Here is a 22,308-nt window from a genome sequence, read left to right as displayed (position 1 = left end):
CTCTCCACTCTCATCACCATTTCCCTTACCCTTATTCCGGCCACACTGCACTTCCTTCGGTGAAGCACAACTGAGAAAGCTCAGGCCTTCCCCCTGCTATTGTATGTTGTTGGAGAATTTAATAAGCATTTGCTCTGTGTGTGTGCCACAGCTATGTCACTATTGATTTTGCTTATATTTGCAGTCTACAATACATTCTATGAATTTACTAGTTAAGCAGTGTACCTTATTTGCCCTATATCTATAGTTGTCTTTAATGTCTTAATGATTATATCTTGGTCTGAGAGTAACAGAATTGGAGGAGATATCTCTGTCCTTTCTAGATTTCACTTCAGTATATTTCCTTTCAGCTTTCATCATTTCATACTGCATTATTATTATGTTATCTAAAGTTTGACATCTACTTGTTTAAAGATTATATCTATCAAAATTACCTTTTAATCCAGCCATCATTTCTTAGGATTTGACTAATGTGAATTTTGAAACATATAATTTGATTTATTATAAGGATATTAGTTTCATCATTAAGATCATAAGGGATTGGCAACTGAATTCATGCCCATTAGTAGAATACTGGTTGAATAAATTATACTCAGGTCTAAAGCTGGGAAAAAGAATGAGGAAACTATATTCTGGCATGGAACATATTCTAAGATACACTGAGAAGTTAAAATAGCAAAGGACAAAAGAATGCATATAAATGTGTGAAACAATGAACATATTGGATAGGATATCTTTATTTGTGTTGGCAGACCGTTTCTGAAACAATCACAAGAAACTTCCAACATTTGTGATCTCCAGGGAGAGGAGATAAGAGCATTAAGAAAAGCTTTTTACATGTACACTTTAGAACATCCTGAATTTTAAATCATGTACATCTATTACCTGTGCCTAAATAATTAAAATTTTAATTAAAAAAGAGAAGTGTTTCCAGGTAAGATGGTAGATTCAACGTGTGACTCTACGTTTGCTTCCTCTTCAAATCCCAATAAAACAAAAGTGTTTTCATTCCCTCTTGCTGCTTCGACAAATGATCACAAATTCAGTGGCTCCCCACAATATAAATCTTTTATCTTACAGTCTGTCTGTCAGAAGTCTAACACAGGTCTCACAATCAAGGTGTCAGCTAGGCTGAGTCCCTTGGCAGAGTCTGTAGGGGAGAATTCTTTTCCTTAGATTTTCCTGCCTGGAAATGGTCTCAACGTAGGAAACAGGCTCATCTCGTTTGATTTCCTAATTTGAAAGGTTGTTCTCCTTTTTATCTGACACAGTTGTTTCATTTTTTGGTGTGTGTTTGTTAAATTAAGATAGAATTCAACCCCTCTTTCTCAACTTCAGCTGGAAACAGAAATCTGATATGTATTATTTGTTCTTTTGAGTGCATCCTAATTTTGTTAAAACACATCAATTTTATTTTAGACAATAATTTCTCACGTTTAAGATTCTGGTTGGGCTCTCTATCCCCTTTCTAACTGAGGAAAAGATATTTTTACAGATTAAAAAAATTCACCAATTTCACAGTGAACACATATGCCGATATATGACTATAGTTAATTTGAGTCTATTTTAGAAACAAGAAATCAAACACACTAGAAGTAAAGGAATACCTCTCTTTGTGATAATTTTAAAATATGCTACACATGTGCACATTTTATAGAACATTTTAGCATGTTGGTGGGGATATGTCTGTAGATGTCTAAAAAGAGAATGGCGAGGATAGATAGGGACAATTACTATAGAAAACTTACTCCAGAAGCTTTACCGTGAATACAGGAGATAAATGGGAATTTAGCCAGAAAGAAATTTGGGCTAGGAAGGGATTTTTAAGAATAGGTGACAGTAAAGTATATGCTATGAAGAGGATAATTATGTCTAGACGAAAAGATTCAGGGTCCATTAATTTAGAGTCTCAGTGAAGTAAAAGTAATGGAAAACTACCAACGGTACATTGAATAAGTGATGGAAGAATAGGAGGTGTCAGTTAGACCTGAGGACATTTTTAATCAAGATTTTAAAAGTCATGCTTACAAATCCAAGTACAGAATTATGGGAGCTGGATAGACAATGACTGTTAACGTTGAGGGACCCATGTTTTGATGGGTTATCTACATATAGGTTGAAACAACCAGAATGGTAATGGAGATTGAAATGAAAAACAAGATCATGACCTCTAAAATTCAACATATCAGTAAATGCTTACAACTGGCTGGATGGTTGGTAGTAGCAGCAATGATGAAGGTAGAGAGACAAAATCAGATGACATAAGATAGAGCATCTTAGGGGAAAGATTGAAAAATAATATTGTAAATGGAGAACACTTGCCCCACTTGCAACCCATGATATAGCATAAGAATGAGAGTCCAAGAGCCAAGGGAACTGGAAGTTTTGGAGATTCTATGAATGACTGAATAGGCTTTTTGTAAAAATCATGGAAGGATTATTTCTAATAGTCTTGAAAAGTCAGGTGTCAGTTTAAACTAGAAATTATGAGGCCACTTTGCCGTTCTTTTAACATGCAGGTAGCAGACATTTATCTCTAGTTTTGATTTCTCTCTTGAACTCCATTTGGATGTTGTAGTAGGCTACAGTTGATGCCCTATTCTCTACCAAGCCTTTACCAAGGCAGGGCATCCGTATCTTCGAGGCTGTGAGTGTTGGCTGTTGATAGAGAAAGTTCATTCTTCTCTAGGGAAGTGACCTCAGCTGTTGGGAGCCATCAAGTTCTGCAGATTAAACAGATTCTTTAGCCTGAGCCACCATAGAAGCCTCTCCCAAAAGATACTTGAGGTCAATGATCCACTAATACAGGCAATGCACCTCAGTGACCCACTAAGGAGGCAGTGTCCTCAATGACCCACTGAGGAGGCAATGTCCTCAAGACAGGCCCTACTCTGAGCATAAACCATGTCTCAGAACTCCTCATGGATCCTGCTGAGACTCAACTCCAGCAAAACCTTACTCACCTGTTTCCTGTTTCCTATCCTTCCTCTCTCACTTCCTTCAAGATTTCTCCAGAAATCTCTTTCTCAATGCTGCTGCTGCTGCTAAGTCGCTTCAGTCGTGTCTGCAATAAGACATTTAAAAAAGATTCTCCTTCTTAGCCTCTGCCTCCAGAGAACTAAATCTAAGTTGAAAGTGAAAGTGAAAATGAAGTCGCTCAGTCGTGTCCGACTCTTTGTGACCCCATGGACTGTAGCCTACCAGGCTCCTCCATCCGTGGGATTTTCCAGGCAAGAATATTGGAGTGGGCTGCCATTTCCTTCTCCAGGGGATCTTCCCGACCCAGGGATCGAACCCAGGGATTGAACCCAGGTCTCCTGCATTGCAGACAGACGCTTTTACTGTCTGAGCCAAATTTGCCATTTCCAAAATGAAATTCTTGCTTTTCTCCATCCTGTGACTGAAAACTTTCTCTTTTGACAATTTTTCCTTTCTAAGACAAAAGGCACTGGCATCAACATGGGTATCCAAGTGTAAATAGAAGTCCTTGATTCCTCTCTTTCCAATCTATTAGAAAGTTCTATTGATATTACCAAAGTCGGTCCAAACCTTCTCCTAGCCAAAGACTGAGACACTGAGAAGTTATGCGCTTGTTTGAGTGGGTTTCTAACACTTATGCTTCAGGGCTTGCTCATTGTACTCCATTGTCCAAAGAGCAGCGTTATCATTTCCTGATTCACACATGGTACTTTTTATGGTGGCTTCCCTGGTGGCTCAGATAGTAAAGAATTCTCCTGTCCATGCAGGAGACCCCAGTCTGATCGCTGGTTTGGGAAGATCCCCTGGAGGTGGGCATGGCAACCCATGCCAATATTCATGCCTGGAGAATTCCATGGACAGAGGAACCTGGCAGACTACAGGGCTGCAAAGAGTCAGACATGACTGAGCGACTAACACTTAACACAAACTAACAAGTCTGAAGTAATAAATAAAATTATTTTAGAATTTATAAAAATTATGAAGTGTCCTAACTTGTCAACTGATTATGTTCCTCTTATCTTAATCCCAATTACACCAAATACTGCTGATGCATAACTTAAATATTTGTCTCTGAATAGCAATAAATATTGTAAAACTTAATTAAAACAGCATTTCTGTGTTCAGTTCAGTTCAGTTGCTCAGTCGTGTCCGACTCTTTGCGACCCCGTGAATTGCAGCACGCCACGCCTCACTGTCCATCACCAACTCCCGGAGTTCACTCAAACTCATGTGCATCGAGTTGGTGATGCCGTCCAGCCATCTCATCCTCTGTCATCCCCTTCTTCTCCTGCCCCCAATCCATCCCAGCATCAGGGTCTTTTCCAATGAGTCAACTCTTCACATGAGGTGGCCAAAGTATTGGGGTTTCAGCCTCAGCATCAGTCCTTCCAATGAACACCCAGGACTGGTCTCCTTTAGGATGGACTGGTTGGATCTCCTTGCAGTCCAAGGGACTCTCAAGAGTCTTCTCCAACACCACAGTTCAAAAGCATCAATTCTTCGGCGCTCAGCTTTCTTCACAGTCCAACTCTCACATCCATACATGACCACTGGAAAAACCATAGCCTTGACTAGATGAACCTTTGTTGGCAAAGTAATATCTCTGCTTTGTAATATGCTATCTAGGTTGGTCATAACTTTCCTTCCAAGGAGTAAGTGTCTTTTAATTTCATGGCTGCAGTCACCATCTGCAGTGATTTTGGAGCCGCCCAAAATAAAGTCTGACACTGTTTCCACTTATTTCCCTAAATCCTAAAGAAAAAGTGCCATGAAATGCAGCCCATCATATTAAAAGGTAGATTAATTAACATGTACACATATGTCTTTAGAAATCTAGGTGGTAGAAATTAAACTACATAATAAAAACAATATTGGACATTTTTGATATTTGTCATAGAGCTTCATATAATATACACTGTAATATACTAGAGTGAATTAGTTTCTGCAAAAATTATATCTAATATTTTTTCATTTCAGTAAGTATCCTTTCCATATTTTATCTCAGAGTAACCTTAGAGAATACAATGCCAAACACTCTGTCTCCTTTGCAAAAATCTCAACTCCTGTGCATTCTGCCACTACATTTTTTTCATATAAAAATCTTATATGCCAAGAGAATTATACCATTGAGTATATTAAAGTAAAATCATCAAAATACTAGCAATATATTAATGCAACTTTGGTGTAAATGGATCAGACAACTGAAACATACTTAAAAGATAGCCATGACACGTTTAAAGCATGGAAATCTCAACAGATGATATGTAAGTCAGAGGGCAAGCTCTGTTTTTCTGCCTTTTGCTTTGTGTGGGGTCATTTAATCGTGGTTCTAATCACTGCAATCAAAAATGTACATGACATACCAAAAAGGACTGCATTAATCCTTCTGGACTCAATATCAGATAACGAGCTAAAAAAGCCCTTCCAGCTACATCCTGTGGCGAGCATCTGTTGTGCTGTGTTTATTAAATAGCTCCTTTATAAGAGTACACTCTTGGTTTTATTAAATCTACTTTAAAGTATCATCTCTGTTTAGACTTCAGCTTTTGTCAGTGGCTGTCTCTAGGTGAAGAGTACAGAAGGATGCACCTTTGACTTAGGGCGGAAACTCTGGTCTAACCAAAGAAGGGCCACGTTTATGAAAGTCATTTCCCTTGAGGCAGTAGATGTGTATTTATCTCAACTAAGGGAGAGTTTTCTCTCCTATAACAAAACTCCATCTTAATTAAACCACCAGCTAGTTCTAGGATAAAACTTCGACTGATTATAATTGTTCTAGATAACACATATTTCTCTGTGCATCTCAGTTCAAATTTCACATACAGTCACTTTCATATCCTGATTTGCTTGCCAATTTTATTTGTCACATCTATAATAAGAGAGATGTCTGGTAGTGGGGGTGGGCTTTTGTGAGCCACCTTAGAAAAATAAATGCATTTCAACTTATGTGCTATAAGTTTGCTTTTCTGGAAATGGTGCTTTCTCAACATTAGACTTTGAAATATCTTTCTGTTTTACTATAGTAAAATAGGATGTGACCTAAATATCATCTTCTAAACCAATCACACCCAGAAAGAAGAAAGAGTTCACTTTTAACAGTTTAATTTTATACTTAACAATATAAATAAATATCTATACTTTTTTTTTTTTTTACTTTACAATATTGTATTGGTTTTTCCATACATCAACATGCATCTGCCACGGGTGTACACGTGTTCCCCATCCTGAACCCCCCTCCCACCTCCCTCCTCATACCATCCCTCTGGGTCATCCCAGTGCACCAGCCCTAAGCTTCCTGTATCCTGCGTCGAACCTGGACTGGCGATTCATTTCTTATATGATATTATACAGGTTTTAATGCCATTCTCCCAAATCATCCCCCCCCGCCTCTCCCACAGAGTCCAAAAGACTGTTCTATACATCTATGTCTCTTTTGCCATCTCGCATACAGGGTTGTGATTATCATCTTTCTAAATTCCATATATATGCGTTGGTATACTGTATTGGTGTTTTTCTTTCTGGCTTACTTCACTCTGTATAATAGGCTCCAGTTTCACCCACCTCATTAGAACTGATTCAAATGTATTCTTTTTAATGGCTGAGTAATACTCCATTGTGTATATGTACCATAGCTTTCTTATCCATTTACAACTTGATATAGAACAAATATTGAGTTGGCCAGAAAGTTTGTCAGAGAATTTCCATAAAATGATATGGTATGGAAACACCCAAATGAACTTTTTGGCCAACTCAGTATTTTTCATTAACAGAAAGTATCATGCAGGTAAAAAAAAAAAAAAGTACCATTTGAAATAACAACAATGTTGACAGAAATCATCAACATAAAAGCATTCTCTCCTCAAGGAGCAAACTTGGGATTTCTAAAACCAAGAGTTTTTTTCCACTCAAAGTTATTTTTTTTTTTCCATTCAAAGTTATTGATATTGAAATGGCTACTTACAACACTTTGGCACATAGTTGTTATGAAATGAGATATGTGTGCATAGCTTACTGAGACTAAGGCATTCAAAGACAGCATTAAAAACTAGATATAAAGATTAAGACATTCAAAGACAGCATTAAAATCTAGACGTAAATTCCTCCCTGACCCCATTATCTTTTATTTTCTCCCAGTCTTATTCAGATGTTCTCTTTCCTGAGAATAATTGTTTTACCATTAATGTAGTATTCTTTCAAATAGTAGTCCATTTAGTTACTCGGAGTATTTTGATGGTGGGGGTGGGGATGAGTATTGGGGTAAGGACACACTTTGCTAAAAGAGATTATTATAGAATGTTAACTGCAATTTAAAAGCTTTATAACCCCCAATTTGGCAGTCCTGGCATCCAAAAAAAAAAGTTGTCTTTAAGTGGAAAAGTAACTTAGAAATTATTTGTGCAACCAAGGAAAGGAGAATCCCCTGAGGAGGGTTCATATATTACTGTTGATTATATGGGCAGAATTCCATGAACTGCAAATGCGCAGGTAATGTTTGCAGAGAAGAGAAAATAACCAGTAGTCACTGAGCACTTAGAGTTTAGAAATTAAACATGCCACACCACGATGGGAATGGAAACATTGAGTGACACATATTACAAACACCTAGCCATTTTCTTTCCTTAGAATATGCTTACTATCATGTAATACTGAAAAGACAAAAACGTCAACCAGGGAAATGGCATTTTTCAAGAGTATTTGTCATTGAAAAGCGTTCCCCATGACTCCGGTCATTATCAACTTTTAAAAATAAATAATGGCTTGGCGTACCGACTTAGCATAGAGGATTGACAGAGAAAACACAGAGTTTTGGATGTCTGGAGCCATGGACAAGAACAGAGCCCATCATCTGCGTGTTTGAAAGCATTAGCAACCACCCACTGTACCCACTGGGACCCCCTCCTACCCTGGCAACCCGCTGAAACTTAGCATTCCTTCTGTAGAAATGGATCCAAATACTTTAATACAAAGATTTTTCAATTGAGTTTCACGTCATAACCTATAAATATGCTGACTATTCACTATAAAAATGAAAGTAATTTATTTGCTAATGGAGAATGGTAGGTATTGGAACAAAATTTAGATTAGGTTAGAAAAAACTATGGTTCTTTCATTGCATATTTATACACACACACACATACATCTTGCAAGGAATAGAACTTTTGACTGAGTAAAGGAATATTAGAGGCTAATAGGGTAACTTAGATTCATTTCAATAACTAAACGTTTTGACTCCACAACAATTGTGCTAAAAATTCTGGATGCAGGATGTTAAATTCAATTTCTATACCTTATGGAAAAACTGGTTGATTTATTTTTAAATGTTTGTTTAAATAGACCGACTTAATGACTATATTAATGTTATGGCTGTAGATTTCTTCTTAATCCTAAATTTTATGCATTGTCCAGAAAATTCTAGAACCTTCAAATCCCATCTTCCCTAAACTTTCACCAGTCAGCCTAATTTCTACTTTCTTGGTATTTCTGTCCTTTAATTTTGATGCTAATTTAGCACTTGTCACAAGGCATTATCATTATTAATTGTAAATGTATTAATTTTCCCATGGACTTGGGACAACAATATCAAACTCTGTAACTTAGTTAGAGACACAATTATCAAAGACATGGCTTAGAGGACTTTTCTCAATAAAATTTTTGTTGAATATCCTCTACTTCAGGGCTTCCCCAGTGCTCAGCAGGTAAAAAAAATCTGCCTGCAACGCAAGAGACACAGGGGATGCAGGTTCGATGCCTGGGCCAGCAAGATCCCATGGAAGAGGGTATGCCAACCTACTTTAGTATTCTTGCCTGGAAAATCCCATGGACTGAAGAGCCTGGAGGGCTACAGTCTAAAGGTTCACAAAGAATTGAGCATGACTGAGTGACTAAGTGCACATGTACACAGTCTTTACTTCTGTCCCACGTCAAAGTCCATCTAGTTCATTTATACTTACATTACCCTCCAAATACTATCCTTGAAGTAGTTGGGATAGTTTTCTTATCAAGTAGTTGGGCAAAAGTGTACTGTGCACAGGACTTAGAGTAGGTAGCTATTTAACTATATTTTAGATGTATGATCTTTAATCTTTATATTCATCTCCATTCTTTACATCTGAGAACTGGGTATCTGATATTAATTGCATATTTTCCTATGAGAATGAGTAATATATTGTGTTTAAAAGGACTTTTTTGGCTTTTAAAATCCCTTACATAAAACATTTTTGCTTACCTTTTGCCACCTGAGGTAACATATTCAATGACTCTACACATGGACATCACTAGATGGTCAGTATGAAATCATATTGCTTGTATTCTTTCCAGTCAAAGATGGAGAAGCTCTATATGGTCAGAAAAAAACAAGACAGGGAGCTGACTGTGGCTCAGATCATAAACTCCTTATTGCCAAATTCAGACTTAAATTGAAGAAAGTAGGGAAAACCACTAGACAATTTAAGTATGACCTAAATCAAATCCCTTATGATTATACAATGGAAGTGACAAATAGATTCAAGGGATTAGATCTGATAGTGCCTGAAGAAATATGAACAGAGGTTTGTAACATTCTATAGGAGGTGGTGATCCAAACCATCCCCAAGAAAAAGAAATGCAAAAAGGCAAAATGATTGTCTGAGGAGGCCTTACAAATAGCTGAGAAAAGAAGACAAGTGAAAGGCAAAGGAGAAAAGGAAAGATATATCCATTTGAATGCAGAGTACCAAAGAATAACAGACATAAGAAACCCTTCTTCGGGGATCAATGCAAAGAAATAGAGGAAAAGAGTAGAATAGGAAAGACTAGAGATCTCTACAAGAAAATTAGAGATGCCAAGGGAACATTTCAAGCAAAGACAGGCACAATAAGGACAGAAATGGTATGGACCTAGAGAAGCACAATATATTAAGAAGAGATGGCAAAAATACACAGAACTATACAAAAAAATTTTAATGAACCAGATTATCACGATGGTGTGATCACTGACCTAGAGCCAGACATTCTGGGGTGCACTCAGTTGGGCTTTAGCAAGCATCACCAAAACAAAGCTAGTGGAGGTGATGGAATTCCAGTTGAGCTGTTTCAAATCCTAAAAGATGATGCTGTGAAAGTGCTGCAATCAATTTGCCAACAAATCTGGAAACTCAGCAGTGGACACAAGAGTGGAAAAAGTCAGTTTCCATTCCAATCCCAAAGAAAGGCAATGCCAAAGAATGTTCTAACCACCACACAGTTGCACTCCTCTCACACATTAGCAAAGTAATGCTCAAAATTCTCCAAGCCAGGCTTCAACAGTATGTGAACCGAGAACTTTCAGATGTTCAAGTTGGATTTAGAAAAGGCAGAGGAACCAGAGATCAAATTGCCAACATCTGCTGGATCATTGAAAAAGCAAGAGTTCCAGAAAAACATCTGCTTCATTGACTACGCCAAAGCCTTTGACTGTGTGGATCACAACAAACTGTGGAAAATTCTTCAAGAGATGGGAATACCAGACCACCTTACCTGCCTCCTGAGAAACCTGCATGTAGGTCAAGAAGCATCAGTTAGAACTGGACATGGAACAACAGACTGGTTCCAAACTAAGAAAGGAGTACGTCAAGGTTGTATACCGTCACCCTGCTTATTAACTTATATGCAGAGTACATCATGGATGAAGAACAAGCTGGAATCAAGATTGCTGGGAGAAATATCAATAACCTCAGATATGCAGATGACACCACCCTTATGGCAGAAAGCAAAGAGGAACTAAAGAGCCTCTTGATGAAAGTGAAAGAGGAGAGTGAAAAAGCTGGCTTAAAACTCAGCATTGAAAAAACAAGATCATGGCATCTGGTTCCATCACTTCATGGCAAATACATTGGGAAACAATGGAAACAGAGAGAGACTTTATTTTGGGGGGCTCCAAAATCACTGTAGATGGTGACTGCAGCCACGAAATTAGAAGACGCTTGTTCCCTGGAAGAAAAGGTGTGACCATCCTAGACAGCGAATTAAAAAGCAGAGACATTAATTTGCTGACAAAGGTCTGTCTAGTCAAAGTCATGGTTTTTCCAGTAGTCATGTATGGATATTGTACTATAAAGAAAGTTGTGCCATAAAGTTGTACCATAAAGAAAGCTAAGCACTGAAGAATTGATGGTTTTGAACTGTGGTGTTGGAGAAGACTCTCCAGAGTCCCTTGGACTGCGAGAAGATCACACCAGTCCATCCTAAAGGAAATCAGTCCTGAATATTCATTGAAAGGACTGATGCTAAAGCTGAAGCTCCAATACTTTGGCCACCTGATGTGAAGAGCTGACTCACTAGAAAAACCCTAATGCTGGAAAATATTGATGCCAGGAGGAGGTTACGACTGAGAATGAGATGGTTGGATGGTGTCACTGACTTGATGGATATGAGTTTGTGCAAGCTCCAGGAGTTGGTGATGGACAGGGAAGCCTGGCGTGCTGCAGTCCATGGGGTCACAAAGAGTTGGACACAATTGAGTGGCTGAACTGAATTGAACTGAATTGTTATACATTTTTCAAACTATTTAAGTAATATCTTCTTTTCTAAAATGTGTACTTTCTGTTGTTTCTATGGAGAGAAATAGCACACACTGAGAACATGAAAACTGGAAAATTTAATTTAAATGTTCTCATATGTTAGTCACATAAGGTTTTTTTTAATTGTTAGTTTTCAAGCTAAAATATTTCCCAAATTATGTTCAAGAATGAGTATGGATATTTTTATACATAATTCTAGGAAAACATTTACTTCTGCTTCAGTGACTACACTAAAGTTTTTTCTATGTGGATCACAAGTGTGGAAAAATTTTAAAGAGATGGGAATACCAGACCACCTTACCTGCCTCCTGAGAAACCTGTATGCAGGTCAAGAAGCAACAGCTAAAACCGGACATGGAACAATGAACTGGTTCAAAATTGGGAAAGGAGTATGTCAAGGGTGTATATTGTTTTTTGTGTATATGTGTATTAAAAAAAGTCTTAAGGACTGTTTTCTACAGGCAAAATCAAGTGAAAAATAGCAAAATTATTAAGGGTCAAAACCTCAATAGTGGTACTTCTCTTTTCATTAATATGCCAAGGTCAGGAAAGTTGTTTGAACCCAGAGTCCAACTTCTCAATTTTGTAGCCCATTCACATACCTTCATCTAAAACTGTGCACCTGAAGCACATTCTGCACAGAAGCATGCACACATTCTTTTTCCATGTGGACCATCCTATTCTGAAACACACACATTTGGAAATAAATGAGAAATAGCTTCAGCTCTTTGAACTGTGGCAGCTAAGTCCATTTTGTTCATGTCCTATAAATGAATCCCATTAAATTGCTGAAACGGTATACAGTATTTACATGCATTTAAATTCACTATAAATATTTACAGAACTTTGAGATGAATGCCAGTAATATAAGCTAAATATGTCTGAGCATAGTTACTTTTCACGAGTAAATGGGTTTTGCCAAATGGCATTTTTTTTTTTCAAAGCTAAGTATTTCTGAATTCTGCTCCGATGACAGCAAATTGTAGATAGTCACACTCTACAACAGTTCACATAGAGTTGAAAGAAACTATAGATTTTTAAAGAGATTCATTGTTAAGTATTAGGACTTTTGCTTCTTGACAGTATTCTTTAGTATGTATAATATTTTTTTAATGGGGAGAAAAAGGAACCGTAGGAATTAAGAGAACTATAAAATTGTTGGCAGGTGGTAAAATGATGTTAAGGTATGGATGATTCAGCTAGGAGAATTGGAAGACTCATAATTTTCAAACATTATTTTTAACAGAAATCTCTGGGAAATTAACTGCTTCCAGTAGTTTGTTAGAAATTAGTTTGATTGCAATGAGTTTCTAGCAATAACACGTGAATTTTTAAAGGTTGGTATATGACATGGATGTCACCAAATCTCCAGTACAGGACCCACGACCTCTCCTAAGCATGTCAGTCCGTACTGCTAATAGCAAAAATGCCAAGTTTCTATCACAAAAGCCATGAGGTTTATCATCATTGCCATGTTTGTAGCAGCATCACTTTTTTTTTTTAAATGGTCTTTGCACAATGCAATCTGTGACCTACATAGAAAATGTGTTCTTTTGAAGGCCGTATTTACATTCTGAATATGAGTCAACTCGAATTCTAAATCAGAATAGCAGAATTATATGGCTTAGACATTTCCCAAATCTGTAAGGAAGACTGAAGACAAAGTTGTGAGAATGTAACTGGTTTTCAAAAAACTTACTGAATGTATAATTTATGACTCTTGCACACATGGAATCTGAGAGAGGGCACACATATATTTGTTTACCTATAATTTTATATTCATTTTCCAGTCCCTTAAGGAGATGGAACAGTTTTTCCCTAACTTGCTATGGGAGTTCTGTATCCTAGTCCAGCATTGATTATATATGTGACCTTGGAAAATATACACTGAATATCTCGGTCAGAATTTCTTGATCTTAATAATCAGAAATATACTGAGGCTATTCTTTGGGTCCCTTCTAGGGTAATGATGGATATCAATTATATGAGAATATTAAATCTACCCATAACTAAGGAGGAAAGTGAGCCTCCCCAATAGCTCAAGCAGTAAAGAATCTGTCTGCAATGCAGGAGACACAGGAGTTTTGGGTTCTGTCCCTGGGTGTGGAAGATCCCCTGTAGGAGGAAATGGCAACCCATTGCAGTATCTTGCCGGGAAATCCCATGGACAGAGGAGACTGGCAGGCTGCAGTCCATGGAGTTGCAAAGCATCAGACACAACTGAGCACATGATGGATTGAAGGAGGAACTTCCCTGTTAAACTAACAGTTGTTCCTATATATTTTAGAAGACAGAAATTCTTACTATTTTTACTCCCAGAACCAAACTCTGTGCTTTTGCACATAATGAGCACTTATCACATACTTTACTAAGTGAATAAAATATCCATGTCATTACTGATTAATGGCTTTCTACAGAAAACAAAGAATTTCCCAAAGAATTTTAAAAATTTAAAAAGAGTGTAATCACCCTACCAAAGGTAAATGAATAGTGAATGAAGTAAGGTACGTGGCAAGTAGCATATAGAAATATTTGAAGAAATTTATACTTGGTGATGGAGAACGCAGTGGCACCCCACTCCAGTACTCTTGCCTGGAGAATCCCATGGACAGAGGAGCCTGGAAGGCTGCAGTCCATGGGGTCGCTGAGGGTCGGACACGACTGAGCGACTTCACTTTCACTTTTCACTTTCATGCATTGGAGAAGGAAATGGCAACCCACTCCAGTGTTCTTGCCTGGAGAAGCCCAGGGACGGGGGAGCCTGGTGGGCTACCGTCTATGGGGTTGCACAGAGTTGGACACAACTGAAGTGTCTTAGCAATAGCAATACTTGGCGAACCTTCCTTTCACCAAATAAACATTTGTTTTTCCTCATCAGTGGAAATTATCAGTTTCTAAACAACTACATGCAACTGAAACAAACATGTGGGTTGTTATACATCCAGAAACCACATTGTCCACTTATTAAAATGATTGTTTTATTTGGAATTTTTGTTGGTTATAGTTGCTATAAAACAGATCTAGAAGTTCAGAAATGCATTTATTTATTTACAAATGCATATATATTTACATTTTACTGATGATCAGTTTTCATCCCAGTGTCCAACTGAAAATGTCAGTTTTCATTCCAATCCCAAAGAAAGGCAATGCCAAAGAATGCTAAACTACCGCACAATTGCACTCATCTCACACGCTAGTAAAGTAATGCTCAAAATTCTCCAAGCCAGGCTTCAGCAATACGTGAACCGTGAACTTCTGATGTTCAAGCTGGTTTTAGAAAAGGCAGAGGAACCAGAGATCAAATGGCCAACATCCGCTGGATCATGGAAAAAGCAAGAGAGTTCCAGAAAAACATCTATTTCTGCTTTATTGACTATGCCAAAGCCTTTGACTGTGTGGATCATAATAAACTGTAGAAAATTCTGAAAGAGATGGGAATACCAGACCACCTGACCTGCCTCTTGAGAAATCTGTATGCAGGTCAGGAAGCAACAGTTAGAACTGGAGGGTTCAGGATGGGGAGCACATGTATACCTGTGATGGATTCATTTTGATATTTGGCAAAACTAATACAATTATGTAAAGTTTAAAAATAAAATAAAATAAAATAAAAAAAAAAAAGAACTGGACATGGAACAACAGACTGGTTCCAAATAGGAAAAGGAGTACGTCAAGGCTGTATATTGTCACCCTGCTTATTTAACTTATATGCAGAGTATATCATGAGAAACGCTGGGCTGGAAGAAACACAAGTTGGAATCAAGATTGCCAGGAGAAATATCAATAACCTCAGATAGGCAGATGACACCACCCTTATGGCAGAAAGTGAAGAAGAACTAAAAAGCCTCTTGACGAAAGTGAAAGAGGAGAGTGAAAAAGTTGGCTTAAAGCTCAACATTCAGAAAATGAAGATCATGGCATCCAGTCCCATCACTTCGTGGGAAATAGATGTGGAAACAGTGTCAGACTTTATTTTTTGGGGCTCCAAAATCACTGCAGATGGTGACTGCAGCCATGAAATTAAAAGACACTTACTCCTTGGAAGGAAAGTTATGACCAACCTACATAGCATATTCAAAAGCAGAGACATTACTTTGCCAACAAAGGTCTGTCTAGTCAAGGCTATGGTTTTTCCTGTGGTCATGTATGGATGTGAGAGTTGGACTGTGAAGAAGGCTGAGCGCTGAAGAATTGATGCTTTTGAACTGTGGTGTTGGAGAAGACTCTTGAGAGTCCCTTGGACTGCAAGGAGATCCAGCCAGTCCATTCTGAAGGAGATCAGCCCTGGGATTTCTTTGGAAGGAATGATGCTAAAGCTGAAACTCCAGTACTTTGGCCACCTCATGTGAAGAGCTGACTCATTGGAAAAGACTCTGATGCTGGGAGGGATTGGGGGCGGGAGGAGAAGGGGACGACAGAGGATGAGATGGCTGGATGGCATCACGGAATCGATAGATGTGAGTCTGAGTGAACTCCGGGAGTTGGTGATGGACAGGAAGGCCTGGCGTGCTGCAATTCATGGGGTCGCAAAGAGTCGGACACTACTGAGCAACTGAGCTGAACTGAACTGAACTGATGATCAGGAGATCAAAAAATTTACATTCTTGAAAGAAACTTGTTAATTTTTTCTCTTTCACTTAAGATAAGGAAACTCTGCCCTGCATATTTGTTTTCCCAAGATGGCAGAATTATAATCAAGAAATCATTCTGATTTTGACCTCATGTGTGCAGATGCTTATTTATTCCTCATGTTTGTCCTGGGTGCTTACCATACACCAAAACTATTCTAGCCACTTGGGATATATTCATGTCCAAAAAAAGTCAGAAGTTTCTGCTCTCTTATATTTTACAGAAAAAGACAAAAAATGAATAATTTAAATTCGTAAGTAAAAGCAAGTGAATTTGGTATGTTAGAAAATGAAGGAAAAAAACAATGTGGTCAGGCACAGGGATGTGATATGAGGGGAGAAGGGAGGTTTTAAATTGTGCGTCCTCATTATTCTCATTTAGGAGATGATACTGGGGCAAATACAGGGCAGAGGTGGGGAAGTTCACTATGGGGACCTAGTGGGGGAACACTGCAGGGAACAGCTCAGAAAAATATCCCCATGGAAGAGCTTGCCTGATGTGATCAAGAAGTTCTGTGTGGTTGGAGTAGAATAAGGATAGGGAGGCAGGGAGAAGAAAGATTGAAGGCAGGACAGATTGTGGACACCTACGAAGCCATTTCACAGGCTGCAGCCTTCCCTCTGAGAAGCATGGGGGAGAGACAGCAAAGCTTTGAGCACAAGAGGAACATGATCATGACTTACAGTTTAAGACAGGAATGGAAAAACATTTTCTGTAAAGAGCCAGATAGTATATACCTAGGCTTTGTGGTCCATGTGGTGTCTGCTGGAACTACTCGGCTCTGCCACTGTCAATGGAAAGAGGTATGCTAAGTCACTTCAGTCGTGTCTGACTCTGTGCGACCCCGTAGATGGCAGCCCACCAGGCTCTGCCATCCCTGGGATTCTCCAGGCAAGAACACTGGAGTGGGTTGCCATTTCCTTCTCCAATGCATGAAAGTGAAAAGTAAAAGTGAAGTCGCTCAGTTGTGTCTGACTCTTCGCAACCCCATGGACTGCAGCCTACCAGGCTCCTCTGTCCATGGGATTTTTCCAGGCAAGAGTACTGGAGTGGGGTGCCATTGCCTTCTCCAGGAAAGAGGTATAGACGACACATAAAGAGATGAGTGCACCTGTGTTCTAATAAAACTTTATTTACAAAAACAAAGGTCAGGCTGGATTTGCCCCATCACTCTGGCTGTGGTGTTGGGACTGGACTCTAGGGAAGCAACGGTAGAAACAAGGAGGCCATTTCTGTTGTGTCTTCTTAAATAATCCTTGAGTGAGCTGTTGATGTGTATATGTTCCCCTGTTGTGTGCCAAGTCGCTCAGTCATGTCCGATTCTTTGTGACCCCATGGACTGTGGCTCACCAGGCTCCTCTGTCCATGGGGATTCTCCAGGCAAGAATACTGGAGTGGGTTGCCATGCCCTCCTCCAGGGGATCTTCTCAACCCAGGGATCACACCCAGGTCTCCCGCATTGCAGGCAGATTCTTTACTGACTAAGCCACCAGGGGATCTAATGTATCTCCTCACTTCCAAAGGGGCTTTTAATGGCTGAGGTGAAAGAGAGAAAAAGAGAGGAGAGAGGCACGGGAGGGGAGGGGGAAGCATGCTTTTGCATAATTTCTTTTTGATGGCAAATGAATGAAAATATAACATTGGGGACACCCTCATAATATCAGTGATTTAGTGAAATTAACAAGTTGCTTTACACCATGAAAAGCAGGTGACTTGGATATGGTAACTGTTTTAAAAAATACATTTTGTATGAGGAAGAAAAACACACATGAAAAAGAGATCCCTTTCAGGCCATAAATAATTGAACACTAAAATCTGTGGATTCGATTCTAACGTATTGTAGAAGTCAGGAAAGAGGTAGTTGGCTGTGGGGTGTCACATTCTTCCTTCCTTTCTATTTCCAAGAAAGGAAGTTTTCAGAGAGCAAAAGTCTTTTCCTCCAACTATCGACTTGTGAAATCTTACATGATACTTCTGACACTACAGCAATCAGCAAAGATTTTCAAGTGATATTTTAAAATACAAAGCACAGCAGCCAATATACAGTATTTTGAGGAATGTAATCTGTAATCATAAAATAGTTACAGCTCTCAGAACTATAAGAGTATCAAGAGTTTAAAATTACGATGATGAAAATATTAAATTATACAAAAAACATTAAGTATAAATTTTTATTATTTCACAATAAAATAATCATTGATTTTTTTCTGATTGTATAAGTGCATGCTTATTGTAAAAAAAAGTATGAAACAAAAAGCATTCTCCTTAATCTCCATCCCACATGTTAGTCATTATTAATATTGGCCATTTAATGCTTATATTTATGTATTCCTATGTATTTACCTATGTTGATATATCACATATAAAGATATATCAGATTTTTAGATGTGTTTTCTCTTCTTCATCCTCCTTTTTCTTGTTATTACCATTATTACTTTTTGCAATAATTTTTCTTATATTTTAATGATCATATTTCAATGAATCATAATTGGCAATTGTAGTTGAAGATGAGATTTAACAATGCAAAACAACTGCACAGAAAATGTTACTACATTTTCTCACTGAATTAAGAAAGTGATGAGTTGAAAAAGAAGTTGAGGCAAGGAAATCTCAATTAATGAGCTGAATAATATAAAAAATTAGTTTACTGTCAGAGATTAAATATTCATTCCCCAAGTTTTTTAGGGCAGGTCCATACATCCAACAAAGATCAGGAGCTTGCTTAACTTTTGATTCTCTTCCACTGAGTGTCCACCCCATACCTGTCAGCTTCTCATTAATACTGACTCATTCTTTCTACTCATACTGCAAACAAGTAAGTTCTCAGTAATTCGACCTTACTAATTTGAAGTGTGTAGTATGCTGGATGAGAGCTAGTTTAAAAGTCATCTTTGATTGATCAATGAAGAAGGCTGGTTGAGCATGTCAATAGGAAAAATGCAAACCAGAAGATGAAGATTTAGATAAATGAAAAAAAATAAACTTTCAACAATTAAAAAGCACTTAAGCCTTAAGTTTCAACATGATTAATCTGCTGATTATAAACTGTACTTATTTACACACGTAACAGGGTTAGCTGATTATGTAGCAATGATTCATTTGCTCAGACGGTAAAGAACCCGCCTGCAATGAGGGAGACTTGGGTTCCATCTCTGATTTGGGAAGATCTCTTGGAGAAGAGAATGGCAACCCACTCCAGTATTCTTGCCCGGAGAACCTCCATGGACAGAGGAGGCTGGTGGGCTACAGTCCATGGGGTCCCAAAGAGTCGGACACGACTGAGCAACTAAGCACAGTACATATGTATTTGGAGGTAAGGTGCCTGCATTTTTGGCGATTACTTAGTTTTCAATGGCAACCCACTCCAGTACTCTTGCCTGGAAAACCCCATGGATGGAGGAGCCTGGTAGGCTGCAGTCCACGGGGTCGCTAAGAGTCGGGCACGATAGAGCAACTTCACTTCACTTTTCACTTGCATGCATTTTAGAAGGAAATGGCAACCCCCTCCAGTGTTCTAGCCTGGAGAATCCCAGGGACGGAGAAGCCTGGTGGGCTGCTGTCTATGGGGTCGCACAGAGTCGGACACGACTGAAGTGACTTAGCAGCAGCAGCAGCAGTTTTAAATGCATTGTTATTAAATATTCTAAAAATCTTGTAAATACTATCCCAAAATGGCATGAGAGCAAAGATTATAAAAATAGCTATAGAATTTTTCAGAGTTTTTCAGCTTTATTTATTCATGCTGCTGCTGCTGCTGAATTGCCTCAATCTGACTCTGTCCAACTCTGTGATGCTATGGACTGTAGCCCGCCAGGCTCCTCTGTCCATGGAATTCTCCAGGCAAGTATACTAGAGTGGGTTGCCATACAGTCCTCCAGAGGATCTTCCCAATCCAGGGATCGAACCCAGGTCTCCTGCCTTGCAGGCAAATTCTTTACCACTGAGTCACCAAAGAAGCCCATTTATTCATGATATGTACTTAATTACTGACATGAGAAATTCGAAGTAACTAATTTTTCAGATGTGATATTTTTGTGTGTGTTTCAGTGTGACTTAGGAACTGTCCTCTGTTCTATATAGCTTTGTGTGGATTTGAGGCAATTCTAATAATAAGCTTTGAGAAATTGGTAAGAAATTTTAAATTCACCCATTGTTGACTCTTTACAGTCAAGTTTTTCTGTAACGCAACCCATCAGGTTGGCTTATAGCTCTGTTAGATTTGTAGATACATTTGTCTTTGAACTACATTGCCCTCACTACAACCTTGGGAGGTCAGTCAACTAAATGAAAAGGCATGGTCACTTCCAGCTGAGCTATAGATGTCCACTGAGGAGAGGAATCCAGCATTTCAGAACCTGGGCTTATTTACAGTAAATCACATAGGTTTTAAACATGAACCCAGGTTACGCTCTGTTGCTACCTGGGGTATTCTTTCTATTCCAGTTCTCATATCATCTATCATCTTCTTTTTTCTGTGAAGGCCGTGTGTGCACATGGTATATGTCACTATTGTAAAATGAAAAGTAGAGTCCACGATCGTACATAATCCTTTGGCCATGATCCACTTCATTGACCCCTGGCTCTACTGCTACTATTCAGCTTTACATTCAGCATCCTGAACCCAAATATGTAGCCACATCCCACTCAAGAAGCTTCCCCTGTTATCATAGCTCTTGTAAATATAAACATATAAATATTGGCTCTGGGTATTTTTCTGAAATTGAAATTAACCTCGCTTTATACACTTCGGTGTGTACAGATTCATTTCTACCATGTAACTCCTTTGGTAAGGCTTTAAATCTCTCACTTATAAACTAGGAATCAGTTTTACAATCTCATGGGTATTGTAAAAGGACAGAGCGTATAAAGGACCAAAGCCAGTGTCCCCCTCTACAAGATGGTGAATGAAGAGTATTTTTGGTCTTATGCTATAGAGCTATGTAAATTTTTATAACAAAAGGAGAATGATGTCTTTTGGTCAATTTCTCCAATACTCTTAGAGTAAACAAGTGAATTCAGCCTGAGAAAGAATTGGCTTGAACACAGGATGGGTTATTTGCTAACGATCCCATCTGCTCCTTATTCTTTGACCCTCGAAGACTTGTCCCATCTTTTATCACATTTTCCCAGTTCCTTGCTCACATAGAGTGGCCAAGTCAGAGGCCTTGCCAGCATTAGTTGGGGACGTCTAGGGAGACATATCAGTTCCATCTTAATCCAGAAAAAGGAACCCTCCATACAAATATTGTTATGTAAGAACACCAGTGCTTAGTCCTTGACCTTTACTCTAAACCATGCAATCTGCGCTTGTGTATTGATGTCTTCTTAATGATAAATGAAACATTAACTTAAAATACACATTTTTTGAAAACTAAAATTATGTGTGTTCCACTATGTACCCAATTATGTGAAGCATGAATAAATACCTAAATTAGTAAACATTAAAATCCTTACTAAATAATAAAGAATCCTTCAGTGATATGAATTATCAATCTATTTATTTGCTCTTTAAATTATAGTTTTATGAATTACTTGAATAATGTAACTGTGTTTCAAAAAGTTTGAGTAATTGATCTATATGATCACTTTAGTATATTCTATCCTTTACCATTACATGCCTTCAAACCCACACAAATGGGTTTATATCCTTTAAAAATATTTAATTTTTATTTCTGAAAGAAAGAGGGAGAACTTGATATGTGATAGTGTGAGAAGGGAAATAACGAAAGCTTATGTCTTCTGAGTGGTAGTTTAGTCACTAAGTTGTGTCCGAGTCTTGTGACCCCATGGACTGTAGCCCACCAGGCTCTTCTACACTGAGAGTACATTTTAAGACTTCTCCCATTATTTTTGTAGCTGATAAAAGAATACATTTTGTAGAGTGCATTTTCAGTAGTGGAATGAAATTCCTATGTTTGCATAGATCCATCACTAGCAAAATAAGAACCATTAAAATAAAAATTGGGACTTGTTAAAAAGGTTGAACATTGAGGAATTACAAATGAAAACAGTCAATCCTAAAGAAAATCAGCCCTAAGTATTCTTTGCAAGGACTGATGCTGAAACTGAAGCTCTAATACTTTGGCCACCTGTTGCGAAGAGCTGGTGCATTGGAAAAGACCCTGATGCTGGGAAAGATTGAGGGTGGGAGGAGAAGGGAGTG

The sequence above is a fragment of the Bos taurus genome, chromosome 13, assembly GCF_002263795.3.
Source record: "Bos taurus isolate L1 Dominette 01449 registration number 42190680 breed Hereford chromosome 13, ARS-UCD2.0, whole genome shotgun sequence".
In the NCBI taxonomy this organism is placed as follows: domain Eukaryota; kingdom Metazoa; phylum Chordata; class Mammalia; order Artiodactyla; family Bovidae; genus Bos; species Bos taurus.
This window is presented reverse-complemented; position numbering follows the sequence as displayed.